Here is a 21,605-nt window from a genome sequence, read left to right on the forward strand (position 1 = left end):
GTATTCATTCTTTGTTGGCAGCATCTGCAAATGACCTAACAATACTTTTTATCTGCTTTATGGGATGGCATAGTGGATCTAATCCTAATGCACTGCAACACCCATTTTCAGGAATAAGCTAGTATAATAGTTTCATATATAGAAAAAACTGCATTTCTGAAATGGGTTAAAATGCTGTAGATATAAAATGCATTTTCTTTCTAAAATGCCATCAGTGAGAAAACAGCCTTCCAATATATTCCATTGTACTCTCTGCAGTACGATGCAGTTCTATACACTGCAGTCCTCATGCTGCTACATCCTTTTCCGTGACCTCATTATTTGGATGGCAGCACTCTAGAATTAAATTTTCAGCCATATAGAAAGAGACTGTACTTACAATGGGCATTACTTTCCAGTAGAATTGTTGAATGCTTTTCTTTCTTTTTTCTGCAGCAGCAGCTGCGATCAGTCTATTCACATCTGTTCATCCAGTGGCCCTAATTTAGAAAAGCCCATCTCCTTGTCAGTAGGTATTATTCCTCTTAAATACTCAAGCCTTTTAAAAGAATAACTGTGTCAATAAGGACCAGAAATTAATCTGGTGTCAAATACAACGTGGAATTGAACAGCTTTAATCCAGGTGTCAAGACAGGGTCAACTGCAGATGAGTGGTTTAATCACAAGGTTCAAGCAAACCTACATATTTTCTTAAATTCTTATAAAAATCAAGTGTAAATCATTTCTAAATGCTCCATTTTCCTTCAAAGGGTGAAGACAGATGTCATTCAGCCATGATCTCGTTTTTGGATGTTCTACTTCTCTTTTTCCTTAGCACAAAATCAGTTCAACTGTGAGTGGAGAAAAGCTATTGTGTTGTTTCCCTTTTGACAGAAGCAAACTGAAAGAAAGCAATGAATCAGACCTATGTCAGTCTCCTTTTGGACTCAAGTGTCTAAGATTTGAATAGCCTTTACAAGGGAAAGGATTCTTATCTCTCCAAACTTTAGTCCTGCCACTCAGCCCCCCAAAAAAGAGAACATCTGCAAGCATTTAACACAGCCAAAGGAGTGGGAGGTAGCTTAATATAGCACCTAAGAGAATCTGTAAGGCTGTTCTGAGGGGAGAAGGTTACATAAGAGCCTGTACAAGGTCTGAAGTGGAACAAAATGATACAGCATTTGACAGTGATGTCAAAACAGATATTTTCTTTGGTTGAAACCTTTGTTCTTGGAGCAGCATGGCATGGTGGCAATAAACCATCACAATGATATATTCTCTGATTTCAAATGTAGATTTTGCAGAAATTTTGAAAGTAACCAGTAGGTAACACACTGACATACCACAAGAAGTCATGAGGAAAAGTTGCCTATAGAATACATCTTTGATTCATTTACAGCAGATGCAGTGTCATATCGGGAACATGGGTAGCACACACAGTACAGGGTAACTGCCTTTCTTTCTCTTCCTATCTGAGCTACAGAAGCAGAAGAGCCATCCAAAATGCTCAGTCATAACCCAAAAACATTTGGCTATTAGAGCTCTGTCCACTACCAAAAGGAAGCTGTCCTTGCTACCTTTGAAAAAAGGTGATAGGCTGAATAGAAATGCTTTAGATCCTAAAACTGCATCTGATCTATACTAATCTAAATTTTCAATCTCTACTATGAAAGATCAGGCATTTCTCCCATGATGCTTTTGCTGAGAAGTGTTTTACTGAAACACTTTGGGTAAAGACACATCCGTCTGAAAAAAATATTGGCATTTTTTTGGGCCTCTATCTTATTCTCTTATCATTCTGTTCTTTTGCTCTACCAGATTAAAAGACTATAGGATATGGCATTTTTATCTTCCTCTTGATTCTCAAGACACATTTTTTCCTTCTTTATGATAAGCTAAGTAGAATGAGCTTTTTAAGTACAGTATTGTGAGGCATCTATTTGAATCCCATTTTTATGCTTCTTTTTCTGGCATTGGTACCAGAGCTGCAAGAAGAATTTTTATATATATCAGACTCATGAGTGTTGGGCAAGGAGATAAAAATTGCATTTCTACTCACATTACCTCTGCTTATGCAAAGATTTTTTTAGTTCTTTAGTTCTTTTAGTTCTACAGCATCATCCTGGATTCTCACCTGCATATCAACTTTGAGCAGCAAATCTTTTCAGAGCAATTTCTTTCCAGGCTATAAATCCTTTGTGTGATTGGCATGGCCTGTCTTCCTTGTGTTCAGCTACGTCCAGTTGCATTTGACTGTGTATAAGTGCCCCTTGCTTGAATTCCCCCAATTTACCAAGCAGCTCTGTTCAGTGTTCTAACCAGTTTTTCTTTCAAGCAGTAGCCACAGCAGTCACCAGTTTTCTCAACAGTGATTTTACAGTTAATTCTGGATCACCGATGAAAGGATTCAGTTCTAGTAGGCAGTGATGCACTAAAATTCCATTTTTCCATGACAGCTTTCCCTGAAAATAGATTTGTAAAATCTGCTTGTTATTAATGCACTTAATGTTTACCTTAGGAAGGTACAGTGCTAAATTTCAACAGAATTTTGTGCATTGCAGTTTTCTAACATTACATTTGTAGGAATTTAAATGTATTACATAAAAAATACTGGTGTTTTTACCAGGGTATACAATTAGGTTAGTCTTACAAAACTTTTCTTCCACAAAACCATCGTGACTCACATTCCTTTTTAATCCCTTACCAGATGAGTTTCTTGTCAGATATTTGATGACAGGTTAACAAGGCTTTGCTGAACCGTCTCATTTGGTCTTCCTGAACTCTGGCTTAACAAGCAGTCTAGGTATGTTCTAAGTCTGTTCCCCTCAAACTCTTAAAAGAAACAGCTTTGGTTTTATTGAATTTGCACTTGGAAAGTATTTCATAATCCGTATGACTGGAGAGTACATCCATATTCCTTTCACTTCATGATAAAAGTACAAAAGTAGAATTTAAATAGAAAGCCAGTTACGTGCTGAGTGCTTTTTGCATTTCACAGAATCACTGAATTCATAGACATAGAATTTGTGGGTTTTGTTTGCTGGAAGAGCCTTTCTTTCTCAGACTTTCTCCCTGCACACACAATACTTGGTTAAAAAGCCTTTCTAGATGTGTTGATGTTTAGTGCTTCCCCATGTGCTGTTTGAGCAGAAGTTAGCGTGGCACTGGAAATCTTAGAGAGAAGCAACAGGAGCAACACAGTTTAGGAAGGGGGTAAAAATCCTCCGTTGAAATGCAGAGTTCTTTTCCTAGCTTTCCCTGGATATGTTTAATAAGAGGAAAAAGATTCTCATTGTGACACCAAATTGCTTTTTGTTCCTTTGTATTTCCTCTGGAACAACAACAACAAAAAGTACTGCAGAACTTCTTCAGGATTTGAGAGCAGTTGTAATCCACCTTTTTCTGGGAAAAAGACAAAAGATCGCAGCCCTCTAGGCAAACAAATATGTGTGTACATTCTATTTATTTCCTGGCATGATATTTTTTCATATTCTGGGACATATACTTATTTCATACATCTTGTGTCCTCCACCAATGGTAGGACTTGAGCCACTGGGTCAAAAAATGCGCCTTGTTGGATGGCTTCAGGTGACAAGATGTGGCAGAAGACGGACTTGCCAGCTGTAATAGTGATCCTATGTAACAGGTTGCATTTCTTCCTAAAGCTGAATATGGCCTTCTTGTCTGCTTTATACTTCAGTCGACGTGACAGTTTTTTTTCAATCTCTAACATTGGCCTAGAATTGAAAGAAAAACAGTGTTTGCTTTCTAATTGCACTATTTATTTTTAGTTTGATATCATGTACTTAGCATTAAATTGTAATCTTTCCAAAGCAACTACTCCATAAGCAGAGTGACAGCATTTAACACTGCTCCAACATGTGTCTGTCACTCAGATAGACAGCCGTCTGCAAACGCGTATCGGAAACTTCCTTCTTCCATCAGAAAGCTTGCTGTTCCCAAGTCAAAACAGAAACAAGGGTAGGATATCATTGTTATGAGTACTCATTCCACAGTTTCCATGCTGCAATACTGGCCTAATTTCACGAGGGAAGAATAGAAGTTTTATGGAGCTGGGAAAACCAGTGTTCAAAAATTAACTTGTAATTTATATGTGCCAAATGGTACTTCTGGCACCTTAATTATTCTTTGTTTCATTATCCCTGGATTCCTGATAGCAGGTTGATTCATAGCTTTAACTTTTTTCCTCCCTCTAAGATAATACAAGGAGAGGCAAAGCAGCTGCTGTTTGCAGCAGTATCTGTCACGGGGGAGAATCCTGAGTAGTGCCTAGGGGAGTCCTTTGAAGAAGGTCTGTACGATGTGCTGGTCCCTTTGAGGAGTTGTGGAATACTTTGAGAGTTGGTTTAATGATGCTCACAATTTTGAAGGAGTGAATCACCTGGAATTCAGCAGTGATAATACCTATATTCATAACGGTGTCATTCTGCAATATGTCTCAAAAAATGGGCTGCAAGCAAGAGGCAATGCATATAGGAACACTGCCAAAGCCAAGTAAACAAAACACGCAGGATCATTACTTTTACCAGCCGTTGTTTTTTCGCTTGTAGTGAGAGAGCATCATCTATGCAGGCTCAGTTTTCCTCTCTAGTTTGTAACCATATTCTGCATGCAGTGCCAGGCATTTGGGAGAAGAGGAACACAGTCATTGTAATTACAAACTCATCAGCCTGATGTGATCTTTGTCCCATTTTCTCTGACATTTCAGTGCTTTATGAATCAAGTTGCATGGTTTTGTTTTAAAAGCCGGAGCTAGTTGTAAACCCCAGGCACCATAAGAACAGGAGGAATGGAAATAAAAAACACATTGTGTGGTTTCTTCAAGGTACAAGGGTACTTGTATCAAAGCTTCCACTTCAGCAAGCTTGACATTGAGGAATTAAAAAATGCATTGGTTCAGGAAATCAGAAGTTTATTCCTGAGGCTGAAATGAGCATCCCTGGGGGAAAAAATGTTCACTTAGAAATACAGAATGAGTGAACTTTGTACTCCAAATTCGGGTACAGTTTGATGAGATTTGTTAGGTGTGCTCCAGAACCTGTGCAGGGTGGTCCTTCACATCATCATGGCCTTGCTCATCCTCAACTCAAATTAGTCTGCTGTGCTGCTTCATAAATAGATGAATGAGTGTTTCTGGAGGCTGATTACATCTCTGTGGCACCTTATAAGAATTTCCACTCACGGCTGTCATAAGTCAGCTTGATTTAAACTGAATAACACCTAACCATAGAGGGAATGACACACTGTGCTTAACCAGATCTGGCACTGCACGATGGTGTTTGTAATAAATGCCACTTTTCCTTCATTGCTCACTTCTAAATTCTTTCCTTCTCTAATCATTCTTTTCGTTTGCAAAATTGAGTTGAAATGCCAGTGCTCCATGTTGACATGCTTCAGTTTCTGATGGATTCATTTCTTCTTCTCTGCTTCTCTGTGTTTCTTTTCATTTGTTCTGTATAAGAAAACGGTAATAACTAAATTAGATTTCCAGGGATAACATCTCATGTGTAATTTATGTTTTGAAGAGCCGTACATGGTGCTAAATGGGAATAACTTTTTGAAATATTTGAAATGTTCCTCTCAAAACCTTTTATGATTGTTTCCTTTGGTTGTTAGTGAGTTTCTTTTTTTAAACAGCATGTTAGCAAAATGTGCTAATTTTCTAGAAGCACTTTAACTTTCCCACTAATAAAATACATCACCTTTTGAAGAGGAAGCTGAAAAAATAGTTAAAATAACGAAAAAAGCCAACAAGATGTTTAATCCATGTACTTATTTATTCACTGATTCATTCATTCATTTAAAAACAAGTTCCCAACTTCCCTGCAGCATGGGCATAGCTCCATTCAGTAATGGTCCTCAAGGCCATCCATTAAAAGGTGTCCTAAGAGGGCAAATCATGAGGAAGCTGTGGTTAGCAAGGTCATGTTTACACCAAATACCCATTCACTGTGTGAGAAGCTCAGGCCTCAGTAAAGTGGAGTGAAAGCCAGCCCTTATAAATTACTCTTTACTTTTTCCAGCTAAGTCCATGCATCTTTCAGCTGCATCTTGTGTCTGTGTTGGAATATATATATATATATTGCCAGTACCATTCCTTTGCTAGCAGAAATTAACCAGTGTCTCTTCTATCTACAGTTTAGTTCCATGTTGCGGTTGTAGGAGGCATTGATTCAGTGTGATTTACATAAGATTTTTTTTTCCAGCCTGCACTCAAAATTCTTCTGCTGTTAATCAATAGGTAAGAGCAAGGACAAAGCATCCTAGGTGTTCCTCAAGCTCCTTTAGCAGGCTGCAGTGATTCCTCCCTAAATTTTCCTCATTTAGAAAGTGTACATTTCAGACATTATGAGTAGAAGAAAGTGTTTTTGTGATTTACTCTAGGCCTGTCACATACAAAAGATTTACTTGTAGCAGTTCTGTTTCTGTCAGTGCAAAAAAATATCGATCACATTATGCATAATCCCTTTTAAGAAGGACAATTTAGATCACAAGATTGTATATTATGAATGTGTGACCTGGTGAAGAAGATAGAATATGAAACAGGCTCCCACTAGAATGTGAGATGAATCTGGAAGAACAGGCTTAAAATTGCTCCAAGATATTGCAGGTATTCATTCTGCTACAATCCTCTATTTCCTCCTTCTGTGAAGGGCACCAGACCTATTTTTGGGAGCTGCTTAGCATTTGCAGCCTTCTCTGTCTTGCCTGGGTTTTGAAGTCTGGAAGGTGAAAGTCACCTATATACTGAAAGCATGTTCTTTTTGCATTCCTGTTTAATGGATCTCCTGTAAAGGCAAAACGAACTATCAGATTGATTTTTTAGTAATGTGCATTCCAAAATTAGAAATGCCATCAGGAAATCTGCTGTTTGGTATTAAGGTAGAAAGCTACAAATTAGAACTCATTTTCTGAGCTTTCCAGCCACGCTGAATATTCCCAAGATGTCTGCCTAGTTTGTATACGGTCTAAACTCCTATAAACAGTAATTATAAAGATTTCATTTCTGTAATATTATAGACTCTCTTACCACTTTGCAGAGGCAGAAAACAAGGTTCCCTTTGCTAATAAACTTCTTAAATGAGCAACTAGCAAAGTTAGATGCGGCTTGCTGATAAGCAGCAGCAGTTCCTCTCATTGTGTGACATTCTGCATGCACCTTTTGAAGGCTCTGCCAGGTACAGGAGTTCCACTTTCCCCAGCCCCCTGAACAGATCCACGTGCAGGTAGCTCAAAGTATGCATACATGCACCTGCAAACTGAATCCCCTCCTTCTGTGAAGCTCCTCCTTCGTTACACTGTGTGCTGTTGTTACAGCGAGGTGCCAAGTAAACTTGCACACAGCCAGCCTGTCGTGGTTTTTTATTCACTGTTACTACTCTCCTTTTGTGTTGAGTGAGCCCTGAAACCTTCTCTCACTTCAGTAGTTTTTCTCCTTGCACACAGGCCCAGCATCAGGCATTTCACTGTCCTAGCAGAAAAGTGCTGGAGAATCTGACTTGAGGCTGCTAAAAACTCTCACTTCCAGTGCTTGTGCCTATGAAGCAAAAAAAAACAAAAAAAAAAAAAACAAAAAAACAAACAAACAAAGATGTGTCATTTTCACTTGCTGCTTCAATTACTTGAAATTTCATTTAGACAGTCTTAAAAGGTGCAAAGTGTAATCAAGAGCTGTCAACCCGTACTAAATTATTCAGATCCTCAATTGGAAGGGGGATGTGAGAAAATAAGATTTGTTAATGTTTCTAGTTTGTGTTGTCTTGCTGTGGCAATTATACTTTCAAATATGATGTGCCTGGGTACACAAGGAGTGTGTGCATAACTGATTGATTAGAGAAGCTGTGAACAAGGTAGCTGAGCTGTGCTAATTTCAGGCAGGCAGAAGGCTCCAGCAAGGCACAGGCTGGGGATGTGTGTGGGACTGAGGGCAGAGCTTCGTGCCTTCTGGGCAAGTCATCTCTGACAGGTGTGCATGTCTTTTAATTAGTGCAGACTAAGGAGCCTGTGAGAGGGAGGAAGTTCTTGCTCTTAGTAGCCCAGTTGTACACCTTGACTTGATTTTTTTTCATGACTCGACACAGGAGGTTGGGGTCAGCCAAGGATCTTTTTGCCTCTGAAAACCAAGAGCGCTGGCTTTGCAAATTCTAGATCCAGGTCTAATTAGAAGATAGACCAGAACCATAAATTTTCTAAAAACTGAGAAAATGTGTAAGTGAGACAGAATAGCAGTGTGAACAACTCATCACTCAACTTACCCTGAGGCTGTGCAGCAGCTACCTTCCTTTTCAGGTTTGCTCTCGGCCCAGCACAGACCTTCCTGGGCTGCCACAGTCTCAATAGACTTTTCTCTCATAGTTTTAGAATTTTTTTTCTTTCAACTGCAACTAAAGCTTGTTTAGAGCCTCTTCTCTCCTCTTCTGTCATACCCTTTTGCACGCACTGCACATTCCTTTCTGGCTGTGTCTCTTTTTCCCTGCCCACAGCATCCTGCATTGCTTTATGTTATTTCCCTGGGTATTATGGCTTGCTGTAAAAACAAGATGCAATGATCTGCCCATGGTGTGTGCAGTAGCCATCAGAAAGCAGAATAGTGACCATCCTTTTCTGTGGCCCAATCACAAGCCCTGAAAAGAAAGTAATAGAGAGTACAAGCAGTTCCTGTGAACATACTCATTAAATTATTACACAGTCTACTGCAAGCAATGTTCAGTATCAGATCAGCAGTGCACAGGTTACACAAATGAAAGGAAGTTATGAAGTTTAGAGGACTTCCAGCACAGAAAGTGAAATTCAGCTGAACAGTCACCAATGCTCTGAGATGTGCTTCACCAGAAAGAGAAGGAAGACAAGAATTGTTTTTCTTGTAAAGCTCCCGAGAAGGCGATGCAGCAGAGTACAGCTTAAAAAGTGGCTTTGCTCAAAAATACCTGGAAAGAGAAGGTGCAGTGTGGGGATGGCTTTTCTTACTGTTTACCTGTTCTGAGGCCTTTTCTCCCCTTCCTTTCCACACTGGCAGTTTCAAAGCCAAACCTACTTCACCTTCTGTTCTTAGAAATGTACATAAATCAAGGCTGAAATATCTCAGGGTACATCACAGCCAGGCTTGGAAAGTATGTGAAGTTGGATTACGTGCTCTCATATTCAGTGTCCTCCTTCTGCACGTATTATTGGATGCATTGCAAGGATCAGACCCATGCACATGTCGAAATTAACGGTCACACAGGGACAGAATTGCTTGGATGCTGAGGGGAGCTAAATCTCCCAAGTAATCTCCCTATGTAACATCACTGTTGCAGCTCAGATTGTCTCCACTGAGCCTTTTCATAATTGTTCCTGTGAATGTGCCTCTGAATAAACATCTTGTGAGGCTTGTATTGAAGACAGTTAACACCTGATTATTTGGCTGTCTTTTTATACATGTAGGGCAAAATTCAGCTGTTCTGCAGGGGGATGATCACGATGCTGGTGATCTCACTGTAGTTCCATTTACTATCGAAAAAGGAAATTCAGCCCATTGTCTCTTTCCATAGAGAGTAATTACACCCTGCCTTTTCCTCTTCTTGATAGACTTATTTCCTTTCTGTCCATGTGTTCTAGCAGGTAAGAAGTAGGATTAGGTTATAATGAGTACAAATGGATTTACATATCGAGGCTGCTGGGCTCAGATAGATGCTGCATTTCCACCTGCCATTTCAAGCTGCCAAAGGAATTGCACATGCCTGTTCTGGTTTGTGTCACCTCTTTGAGCCTCCTTTGAACATCGATCCTGGAGGCAGCCGTCATAGAAGGGGTGATGCCACAGTTTCAGCTGCTTTTATTCTGCCAGGGAGCTGTGGATTGTCCCTTACCATTACTGTTAATGTCTGTTTGGGGGGATTTAACATATCATTTTTCACAGTGTTTTTCCCCCACTCCCAAACTGTCAGGGATTCTTTTTCATAATAGAAATAGAAAATTAATTTCTGCTTCAGTGTTGCTGTGAAATAGACAATCCACTGCAATTTTTGGCACAACATCTTTCCTACGTTCTGAATCCATGTCTCTTCAGTGATACAGAGACTATCAAAGACAGTGGATAGTGTAGCTTGTTCATCCCCTCTTGTCCTCCCAAATATTTATAAAATTCAGAAAATAATCTGAGCTGGTTCTTCATGCCCACCATTTAGAAACATTAACACTGAATCTTCTACAGGCTGGACATTATCTTGTCTTAGCATTGCTTACCAAGATATAAACCATGATGAAGTTCATAGAATAACTTCTTGCTTACCAGAGCTTATGGACAAACTAAATGTGGAAAAAAATATGGACAAACTTAAATGACTTAGTTATGTTCTCCACAAAGAGATTTTCGTGCTTTACTCCCGGCATACTGAGACATGAACGTGTTTTACTGTCTTCATTTTAAGTTGTCTTTGAAAAACTTTCCCATGAAAGAAAGATTTATTCTCTGGGCTTCAAAATTCCACATCCAGGAAAGGAGACAGAAGCAGTGGCAGCAATGAATATATACGTGGTATTGAGACAGCACAACAGCAAATGAGGCATATTTTCGCTGACAGTTGCACTGTTTTCAAGTGGAGAGAACTGAGAGCTCAGAAATTGAGAACTACCCTTTCAGACATTAGCCTTTCTTCTTTCTTAGCTCATGATACTTCAATGCCTAGACTCAGTTTCTCTGCTAGATAGCAGCAGTAGTACTTGCTCATTTTGAAGGTGAACTTCTAACTGGGTGCTTCACAAGGCTCCTTAGAGTACTTGATGCTGTGTACAATTGGCATCATTACTGGTACTTCTCAAGCTGCAGCTGTCTCTAACTAATCTAAATAACTAATTTAAAAGATCCAGAAACACTTCAGTGATTCCTAGCTTTTCTTTCTGCTTGCAAAGTCGGTCAGAATTTAAGGTGACGATTTATGTACGGGGGAGGCAAAAACAGTGGGGACAGCAAAAAGAACAAAATAAACCCAAGAGTTCAAATTCTTCTTGATATAAAATAGTTGTGAATTAAAAAAGCAGAAAGGATGTCCTGGAATCAGAGCTGGGTTTTAGGCATGCAGAAATGAGGATGTATCCCGGTATGGACATCTGAAGTGTGTGTGACTCTCATTGCACAGTGGGTGGGCAGCCCCCAACTGAAGCAATGAATTCCAGTCATTGCATTGGAGGGAATATTATGGGACGTGAAAAAGAGGAACAAGAGAGTAAAGCATTGACATTGTTGCCTTCAGCTTTAAAAGAATGAGTTATGAGGACTAGTTTAAGACCTTAACCTCAGAAAAAAAGTTGAATAAGGGGATCTAATTAAAGAGCTCAAACTCTATAATGGTAGAGCTAATGTCAGCATTATTCATAACTCAATGCAGAAAATCTGACAAAAGAGCACAAATGGAATTCAAATTGAAATAAAGACACAGGGGAGCATCTTCTCTGTCTGAAAGTAATAAATGTTTGGAGCGATCTACCTGGCAAGGTTTAGGAGGTGATGACAGCAAGGGCATTTTCAGGAAGCACCTAAATTTTGCTCTGTGGAAATAAGGCATTAATATGGATGAGCTCAGATAAGCCAAATAGCCAATTCTCATATGTTTGCTGCCAGCACCAACAGCTGCTTGATCTCTAATGAGCACAACAGCATCCTCTTTCAGGCTGATAGTGCGAGCAAGACCTATAATGGATGAAGACATGTTTACTTTGGATTCATGTTTGATGTCTCCTTTGCTGTAATCTTTATGAAAATGCTTTTCTCCCTGGAGATATGCTGTTTGCTGGGCCATACACATGCCCCTGAAAAAAACTTACAGCCAAGGAAGAGAACAGTTAATTTCTACCACTTGGCAAAGAGCTGAAACAAGCCGTTTGTTGCTATTTCTTCATAGAACATAACTAAAATGCAGGATAAAGGAAATGGCTTGGAGTCAGCTTTACTGAAAGGTATTTTAGAAATTACTTTTTTCCTTTCACTGGCCCACACTAACATCCCTTCTCATAGATTAGAGTTCATCGCTGACTCCCGAGCAAGTGCAGTTTGTGTTGGATTTGGAATGTGTCTTGAACTGAATACATGCTGCATGGTTTTGTGTTTCTGTGCTGTGTCTGGACTGTTCTGGCTCTCAATCTAAAAGATACAGTATAATGCTATGATTGCAGTTGTTTTGACAGCTCTTTGCAGATTCACTATAAATACCATGTTTTGAAAAATTACACCAAGTTTCATTTCCATCCATGAACGTAGTGAAAACGAAAACACCGTATCAGTGATCACTAGTCATTTCCAGCTTCTAGGGGAAGGGAAGAGGACTGTGTGATCAATAAATATTCCCCTTGTATTCAAAAGTGCACTTTGCTCCTTCTGGTTATACCTTGAGAAGATACCTCTGATTGCTCTGATTCCTGTTCCTGGGTGTTCACTGAACGTGCAATCTCTTTAGGCAAATGTCAGTAGAAACGTTTCCAGAAGTCAGCATGAAACAGTTTAGGGGGCTCTGTTTTTCACTTTTCCATGGTTTTGTAATTGTGGATTTAGAGACAAACTCCATAGCCTGGAAAAGCTGATAACTTTCTATATGTTTCAGTCAGCTTTGAGAATGTGACCCACTTCCATGTGAATGAATTGAGTTTTCTTAAATGGATACAGGGGAATCAAATTCTTTCTATAGAATTATCCCAGATTTTATGCAAAACCATGAATTCACCACCTTGAATTTCTCATCTATTTACTGAGGCACAGTGACATGCTTCATTAAAAATTTGACTATCTGGAGACAATTCACCAAAATCATTATTTTGGTTGAATTCAGGCTTTTGCAGCAGTATTTTTTCTGACAAAAATTAACGTACAAATAAAATACACATGGTTGTGTTCTCAGCTACCATGCAAATAAACATTGCATCCATCTGTGTGTGCATCAACATTTGTGTCTCAAAGAGGCCAATTCTGAACCAGTTCTGAAGTCCAGACTCATCTGACATCCATATTGTTTGCATGCAGCACACTGACTAGCACACTTTATGAACCAGCTGCAGCCAGGCTGAGAGACTGCAATGAAGACAAATGGCTGCAGGGCACAGTTTGCTGCGCAGAAATCCTTTCATGATCCCATTCCTCATCCTCTGGTGGTGAATAGCCAGGAATCTGTAGATCTGAAATAAAGTGACCACCCACAACTACTTAAGAAATTTGGCTGGAGTTTAATTGGGTCCTTGAGAAGCATGTCAAGTCAGCATCAGCTAAATTGCATTGGTTGCGGTGCTTTCAAATTATGCTCCAAAGTTCCATTTTCTGTGCAAGAAGTCCCCATATCCCTAAACTGCAAGTTAAATTGTATCTCTGCCTTCCAGGTCCTTAGAGGGTCTATGCAATTTCACTACTTTTCTAAGTTTGGTCCTGTATGAAATCTTTTAGATTGCTCAGTAGAGTGGAAGACAAAATTGTGTAAGAAACAACTATTATAAAAAATCACCCCTTTAAAATAATTAACCCCCTGCAAGCTGTATTTGTTGGACAGGTCTTTCAATGACAGCAAATTGTAGTTGTACAGAAAAACAAAATGTTGCTAAGGGAATCCATGAATGTGCTGGCAGAGCAACCTCCTGTAACTGCTTTCTCTTCTTAGCTGATATCTGTTTTTAATCTGTAGGGTGAAACTGTCAGTTCAACTGGTGCAGTACTCTGAATTTAATCAATTTGATCGCCTTAATTTATTCACATTGACCAGAACCAAAAGTACAGAGTACTTTTAATTAAAAAACAGTCCCACCGAATGTACAAAAAAGTGACATTCATAAGGGATTCTCATTCTACTTTTCCTTCTTTCAGTAAGGACTTTAAAAAGTCTCAGGAGTCACTTATGGTTCTTCTCTATTAATGAAATGATTAATAGAACATCCTAATTATTCTTTAACAAGGCAAGACATACTTCCTCCCGAGCCAAGGGGCAAACCAAAACATGAAAAATGTTCTGAAAAATGTCTTCAAACAACCGAGAGGCAAAGAGAGGGAAATGTTTAAAAAAAAAGAAAAAAAAAAAAAGACCCCAAAGTTGCATTAAATTCATGTATCAAATTCTTTAAACTCTTCATCAGAAGGATGTGAACTGAACTGAGGAATAAAATTCTGTAATTTACTGGAAATTGTGAAATTTCCCTATTCTTTCACTTTCTTTGTTCACTTGCTTATTGGGGTCAAACTACACGACTGCTGAGACCTGTGAATAAGCAGTGAATTTCAGTTTTGCAAAGGCATTCTGACATTCTTAGAGAACATTTACCGATCACACTATAAAGTTAATGATTTGACCTCCCGCAGCTCTAAGATGCAAATTTACTCTCCCTTGGTCTAAGCTTACCAGAAGCTGCTACTGTGTTCACATAGCACTGCATCCAAGCTAATAAACCTGGTGAGCGCTCAGGTATTCACCTTGCCTTTAGTCGTGCTGAAAGGTTCCATACTCTGCTACTACTTTCGCTGTAGTCAGTGAGTCTAATTTCTGCTGCTGTAAATCAGCATAGCTTCAGTGCAGTCTCTGGTAGTCAGGCAATTCCTACCAGCTGAGGCTTTGGTTTATTACATCAGGAAATTACAGTCTTGACAAGAGTGAGCTGTGTAAGAGTTTCTCCTAAGTAACTTTTGCAGCTGTATTTCCTAAGATCTCCAGGCATGGTCCTGTTTATCCCACAGACAGTGAAACTCGTGCCATCTAACCATTGGCCTTTCAGGAGTTTCTAGGGCAGTGTCACCTTGTGCTGCTGAGATGGGCTGGATCAATTATTGAAAGCTAATACCAAGATTTTGAAAAGCACCTAACTCATCTGAATGCTTCAGGAGTAGGGTGTCCTTTTGTAGGCAGGATCAGAGATGTGTGGATCTGAGGAAGTTAAAGGAACACTGGAAGGTGTGACGTGTTACGCTGAGCATAGAAATTAGGAGACAGGCAGATTCTCTTACTGACTTGTACATAGTATTGGGGTTAAGCCATTTGAATCATTCTGTCTGTTTTTGTCATCTGTTGACTGGGAATAAACTGAATTAAATTAAATTGAATTAAAGTTCTGCTACAGAGCGTGTTATTTAAAATAACACAACGGAAGAGCAAGTGAGTTCACCCATTGTATGTATTTTATTCCTAGATATCTAATAGGCAGTCTGTCTCCAGGAGTCACAAATTACTACAGTTAGAATGGATTATAAATCTCAAGTAAAGCCTAGTCAATTCTGCAAGTGATATATTTCTTTTATTACTGACCCCTTATTGCTTCTCTCTCTCATGCACATCTATCTTTTTTTTCTTCAGCAGAAGGGGTGTCATGCTGCATTTGTATTCTTCTCAACAGGTTTTCTCCTCAGCCCCATTTTCTTTCTTTCTTGCATTGAGCAACTTGAATCTCTCTCTTTTTTTATTATTTTTATTTTCCCTTGTATTTACTTGGCAATGTAACAAAATACAGGGATACAAAAGGAACTTAAAAGGGCAAGAAGGGAAATGATGACATTTTTAAAAGAACAGTTTTTCCTGGAACAGAGGGATTCATCTACTATCAGCTACTCTTTTTATTTTTTTCAGTTGAATTTTGCACCAAAGAGACAAACCTTTAAATTAGAAGACATGAGTTTAATTGGCTTGGGTTGAAATTACCAGAATGAAATCATTTGCTGTTTCTAAGTAAACATTCCAATAAACGTTGTTCCCTAAAAAATTTTGCTTTTCCAGCTTCCATCTTGACTCACCTTGGGGAAAAACAGTTGAATCATCTCTAGCCATTGCAGAGCAGTACCAGCGTCCAAGTCTATTAGCTGCTCATAGTGCTTGAAGGAGTAAATTTCAAGGGATGTGGGGGGTCTGGTATGATTCCAAATCTCAGCACTGAAGATCTAGCATGTGAAGGCCTCTGTAGTAACTGTGGTCATGAATAATAAGCTCTGAGTCAGTTAAGCTTAGCTGTTTAACAGCCGGGTTGGACGCTAGACCTTCAAGCCTGAGCAGCCAGGAGCCTGCTAAATTAAATCTGCTTCGACACTGAAACATCGTGTGGGGTCCGATAGAAACGTGATACATAAAACCCATCATGCCAGGTGGAGGATGCTCAGGGGCTGGATAGATTCTTTATTGTACACAAGGAAACCTTGATACTTTCCTGTTGACAGGAAAGTTCTGCAGAACTCCAAGTCTGTTTTGATGTCTGAATGTAAAAATCTCTTAAAACAAATATATGAAACATGCTACGCTGGAGAGAGACAAATCTCTCTTCTACCCTCAGGGACTGAATGCAACTTACAACTGCTGAGTGAATAATTAGTGGTAATTAGCACTAGAAATTGATGCCTTTGGAGATAGTCTGCCAAGTTTTTAAGCACTTTAATACTAATGGATTTTTTTTTTCTCAAGGATAAATCTTTATAGAGGAAGCAAGTGCAAATTGATTTTTAAAGAGCCTGTCCAACGTTGAATTTATCTTACAAAAACATTGGATTTAAAAACAATTACATTTACATTCGATGTATTTTAATGCGTTTTTTTTTCCCAGCAGGTTCATTTCTCTTTAAATATTTTTGCTGTCACTTTTTGTCTAGTTTCTTGGAAAACCGGTATGTGGAGTACAATTGGATCTTCAGAAGGTGCTGAGATAGCACACGACATCATGTCAAAGTTTTTAGTTCCTAAATCATTTTTCAGTTACAGAAAAGCATTCAGTTTTAGTGGTAATGGCAGTATAATTGTACTTTGAATTGTAAGAGTGAAGCTCTCTGAGCAGGGTAGAGGCGAAGACCTGAGCATTAAGAAAATTGTGCGTGCAATTTCATGTCTTCTCTGTCCAAACAGTTGTTGACTGAACTCAGAATCCTCATTTCAGTTTCTTTTCAGATCCTTCCAGATAAAATCAGGTGCAAAGGCAATAAGAGTTGGAAAAAGGACTTGAATTTCCCTCCCCTAACTCATATAGCATACCGAATTTGCATGCTTCTGTGGGAAATGAATGTTAAACTGTAACCAGGACTTGAGAGTTGGTGCACTGACAGGCTGAGTGGCTGATCAGACCTATTGCACTGCAGGCTTTGTGCAGGGATAGGGATGCAGTAAGGTGCAGTCTGGTTCCAGCAGCTTACCTGATGAATTAGATTGGAAAGTCAAGGGTAAACATAATGTATTAATTTCCAGAAGTTCTGGGCACCCTCACCTCGCTCTGAAGTTTCTGAGAAAATACATATTCAAGACCTAAAAACTCTGATTGGAGAAAGATTAGAGATTTTGCAGGCAGTTGAAATGGAAAACTCTAAAATAGCATAGAAAGAAAACTATCTTGTTATATGTGAAACCATATCTTGTCTATGTGAAACCATATTTTGTGTGGACAGCTTACATTTGAATTTCCTGTAGCGTCAAATAGAATCTTTGCTCATGAATTGCATGAATGGGAGACAAGCCATAGGGATCACAAATACGTTGCATGATGGTATTGGGAAGTTCACCACATTAACAACACTTTGAATTTACAGTCTTCTTGAGTCTGTCAGTCTTCCCTATTTTCCAGTCAAAAATTTGTAGTGAGATCTGAAACTCTTCCCTCACTCCTCCTCTGCCCCCCCTTCCTCTACTTAGTAATACCCTTTTCTCTCAGGGTATACCAAGTACAGCATGATTCTGGAGAGATTATTTTCTCCTTTTTTATTGCTTTTGACTCTTTATTACTGCTCATTATAATGTTATTAACTTGGCTGCAGTTATGACAGTATTCAACACCTGTTTCATACAGCAGGCACATTCCCTTTTTCTTCCGTAGCACTGCACACCTGGGCCTTGAATTATTCCCTTTGGCTGAGTGGAAAGAAGGAGCATTGGAGAGCGGGTCCTTGATTTTTTCTGAGGTAAGGGGCTTTTAATTTGTGACTCAACATGAATCCTGTTATCATCGATTCTGTAGCATACATTCTATTCTGGCTATATGTAGGCAATGATACTGGCAATTATTTTGGATGAGTAGTGATATGAGTGGTATTTCAGTGGAGAAGGAGAGGCAGGATTTAATGAGCTTTTAACAGTACTGGATTATTTGCTTGAAAACCTCTGTGGTGAGAATAGACACACGTACAGAGTTGGCCATTGCTTGATTGGAGCACAGAGTACACTAAAGGCCGGCAGTCCTCTGGAGCTTCAGCTATGTTTTACTTCCAACATTATTATAAGCAGGTCAGAAAAGAGGGTCAACATTTCTTTTTTATTCAGAGAATGTTAAACAATAGCCTGGGTTTGTCTCCTTGTTTCTGAGCATGACACTGTGAAATGCTAAACCTGTAAGAAAAGAAAAAGCGTTCTTTGGAACTGCGTTGAAGAGAAATGCTTCCTCACCTGTTTAGTGATGGTTACAGCTTACAAATGAAGACCACAGGTGTTTTCTTTATAGGGTTGGTGCTTTTCCCTTCATTCAGGCTTATTCAGTTATCAGAAAAAGGGTGAAGTCACAGCAGTGTCCCACAGAGAGGAGAGTGAGGCCAAGGAAACAGGAACAGGGTAGAAACATATCCATGCAATTTGGAGTTTTTGTTTTGACCAAATCCTGAAGTACCAAGAGCTTCTGAGCCTCAGGCACTTCTAATCTTGAATCAAGGTTATGAGGATATAGTTAGTGTTTGCAAGGACAAAAGAAAATATTCAAAATCTATTAATTTCAGAGGTGTAAGACACCAAGAATTCTGTGTGTTATTGAATATAACTGCCTCATTTCCCTTAAGGTCTGCGTTGGTATGTTTAAGTACAGGTTTGTCTTGTATTTCCAAAGTTTACCAACAGCAACACTGTATCTTGATATCCTTACGAAAACCTTGAGCAGACCCATCCAACATTCATAGCAAGTGTTTTGAGACTAAGGGGCTGCTCCTTCAGTTTTTCCTATTCTCAAAATAGCTGAGTTTTCAGAACTTCAGCTGATGATCAGACAACAGAAAGCATCCTGGAAAAACTGCTATGAGAGGGACTGTCTAATCTCCTTTTGGTGATATATGGCTTGTTTTCCGGGAGGGAAATTGATGGAGTTTACTGCTTGGCTGCTGAGGTCGTAGGAATGGAAAGACAAGGTGTTAAAAAACATGAACTCCTTGAGTATATATGCATAGTAAAGATAGGAATTGTTTGAAAGTAGTAAACATCTATACATGGCATCCAGTAGACAGAATTTTAAATTTTACAGCAAGTTACTAGGCAGCTTTTAAACATTCCCCTATTTGTAGATACATTCATTTCCTAGGCACTATAAGATGATAAAAGGATCAGGATTTTTCTTTATAGCTTCAACTCTTTGACCCAGTCTGGCTGTATATCTTGATGTCTAGAAGTGTGAAAAGATTTGAGACACAATATTTTCATCCTAGGTCAACTTTCCCCTGTACCTAATGCATACAAACGAAGCCTTCAGGAGATTTTGCACACACTGGAGAGTGATACTGGGAAGTATATGCTTATGACAGCTCTAAACGTAACATTTGTCACTGAGAATCCTTCCCAGCTGTACACTGTTTTCTGTTGCATTTCAAAGGATTGGTAGAAAAAGAAATTCCAAGATGGCCATCCTAAGATGGCACTAATGGTTCCCCATCCCCTGGATTCCGTGAGAACAAGCACTCTTAAAGTTACCTACATAGTGATGGTAGTCATAAATTTTAATCAATATTTGTCCATCTGATCTAAAAAGGAATTAATAGTGGCCTCCCGTTAGATAGCTTCAATTTTTTTTGTCATCCACAGGTAGTAATGGATGTTTATGTACACAGTTTTCTTTGCATTTCTCACCATCAATCTTTTTCCCCTGTTCATTCATAATGTCGTGATTATTAATCACAGTAATAGCTGGAATAACTGATTATGCTGCTGGATTTGAGGCTATACCAATTTCTCTGTAATGAGCTGCTTTTTTTCTCAAGGCTGTAAGTCAGCCATGAAGCAGCTAAGAGTGAGGCAGCAAAATGTCCTAATTTGGGAAAGCTTTTTGTTTTTAAAGAAATATTGATGCTGTGAGATTGACTGCTTTGAAATTAAAAGGAAGTAACAGGCACATTTTTGCTTATTCTTTTGGGTGAGTATTCTCTGTCAGCCTTATAGTGGCATTTTCTCCTCAGAGAAGAAAAAGTGGCTTCTTTTCAGCTTGAAATGCTGTAATGAAAGTTGCTTTAAAAACAAAATGGATGACACGGCTGTGGAAGTGATTTGTTTGGTGGAGGGAGAAATGAGTGGTATTATTATGTGATATTACTAGAAAGGTAAATTTGGAAATAGAAGACATGGCTGTGCTTAAACCGTGTGCTTAGCTGCACAGACAGCAATTCAGCAGGGTAAGGCTCTGAAGCCTATGAAGCATTAGTAATGTGTTTTGGCTGACTGTTTCAGCATCTTTAAAAACTCCTGATTTCCATGCTCTTGCTTTAGAGAGGAAATGCAAAGTTTACTGGTTTAGATTTTGGTACATTGGCCTCAGGTGTACAGTGCTGTCTTGGTTATGTACTTCATTATGCAAGAAGAGTTACGTAGATCCCTAAATCATGGTCCTGTGAGGTGTGTGAGGTGTGTTACTCTTAGAGCCACTGCTGGTGCTCTGTGGCATTACAGAGTTATTGCCTTTTCGTCTTCTCCTCTTTAAGTACAACTTTCATAATGCTTCAGTGAATTCTCTACCAGCTAAGCAGTACTAAAACACATACATGAAAATCTCAACTAGCTGAAGTTGCTATGGATTCAGTGGCTTCTGTGAAGCTATAACATTTGTGCCAGCTACATATTTGTGAGTACTTTCGAACTGCAGTGGCAGATATGGTGCATCATGAGCTTGTCAGTTCTCAACAAGCCATACTGAGACATTCCTATACAAAGGGATTGAAAGGGTTGAATCCTGCTGAGATACCTCGTAAACAGCAATGATGGATTTTCAGTCACTTGATCTTGCACAGAATTCTTGCAGAAGCAAGAATATCCAAGGCATCTTTCAATTTGGAATCATGCTCTACGCCATGACTAAAGCCAATGGTGTGATGAGAGGTGCATGTTGACTTGACATTGAGCACATAATGAAAGCAAATTATCTAATCTGATAAGAATTGCAGTCATAGGATAAATCAAGGAATAGGACAATACGCCACATCTGTCCACACTTAGCAGTTTATCTGCTCAGTACAAGAAGGCTATCTGTTCTTTTTGTGTATTTCTTGATGCTTACTTTTAAGCATTTTCTGTAATTACTAATTGAAGTATATCATAACATCATCCCATTTTTCATTACCTTCCTATTATAACATTGTAGTTTAAGGAAAGCCTTTGGTAGTTATGTATACTGGAAGGGAATGGGATTTTTATCGAAGCAAAGGAATATCTCACCTAGAGGTGCAGCAAGCATTTTACCTTAATTTAAATACTAGTGAACATCTCCTGAACAAGTCAGATCCAAATATTTCAATACTCCAGAGCTGCTGGTTATATTCCACATTAGACAATGGACGTACTGCAGAGCTAATTACAAAATCTGCAGGCTGAAATGAATGACAGTTATGTGCCAAGAGAAAGAGAGAAGTACTTTTGACACATGCAAAAATTTAACTTAAAAACAAAAACATTGGGGGAGAAATA

General features: G+C 39.0%; 1 long non-coding RNA gene across 2 annotated transcripts in view; it reads left to right on the forward strand.

The window, feature by feature from the left end:
- The window catches only part of LOC125699054 (uncharacterized), a 124,076-nt gene that overhangs the window by 27,562 nt on the left and 74,909 nt on the right, over positions 1-21,605 (forward strand). For both annotated transcript variants that reach the window (XR_007379416.1, XR_007379418.1), the window contains exon 4: positions 17,779-17,863. This is a non-coding gene — a long non-coding RNA (uncharacterized LOC125699054). The remainder of the gene's footprint in view (positions 1-17,778; positions 17,864-21,605) is intronic.

The sequence above is a fragment of the Lagopus muta genome, chromosome 12, assembly GCF_023343835.1.
Source record: "Lagopus muta isolate bLagMut1 chromosome 12, bLagMut1 primary, whole genome shotgun sequence".
In the NCBI taxonomy this organism is placed as follows: Eukaryota; Metazoa; Chordata; class Aves; order Galliformes; family Phasianidae; genus Lagopus; species Lagopus muta.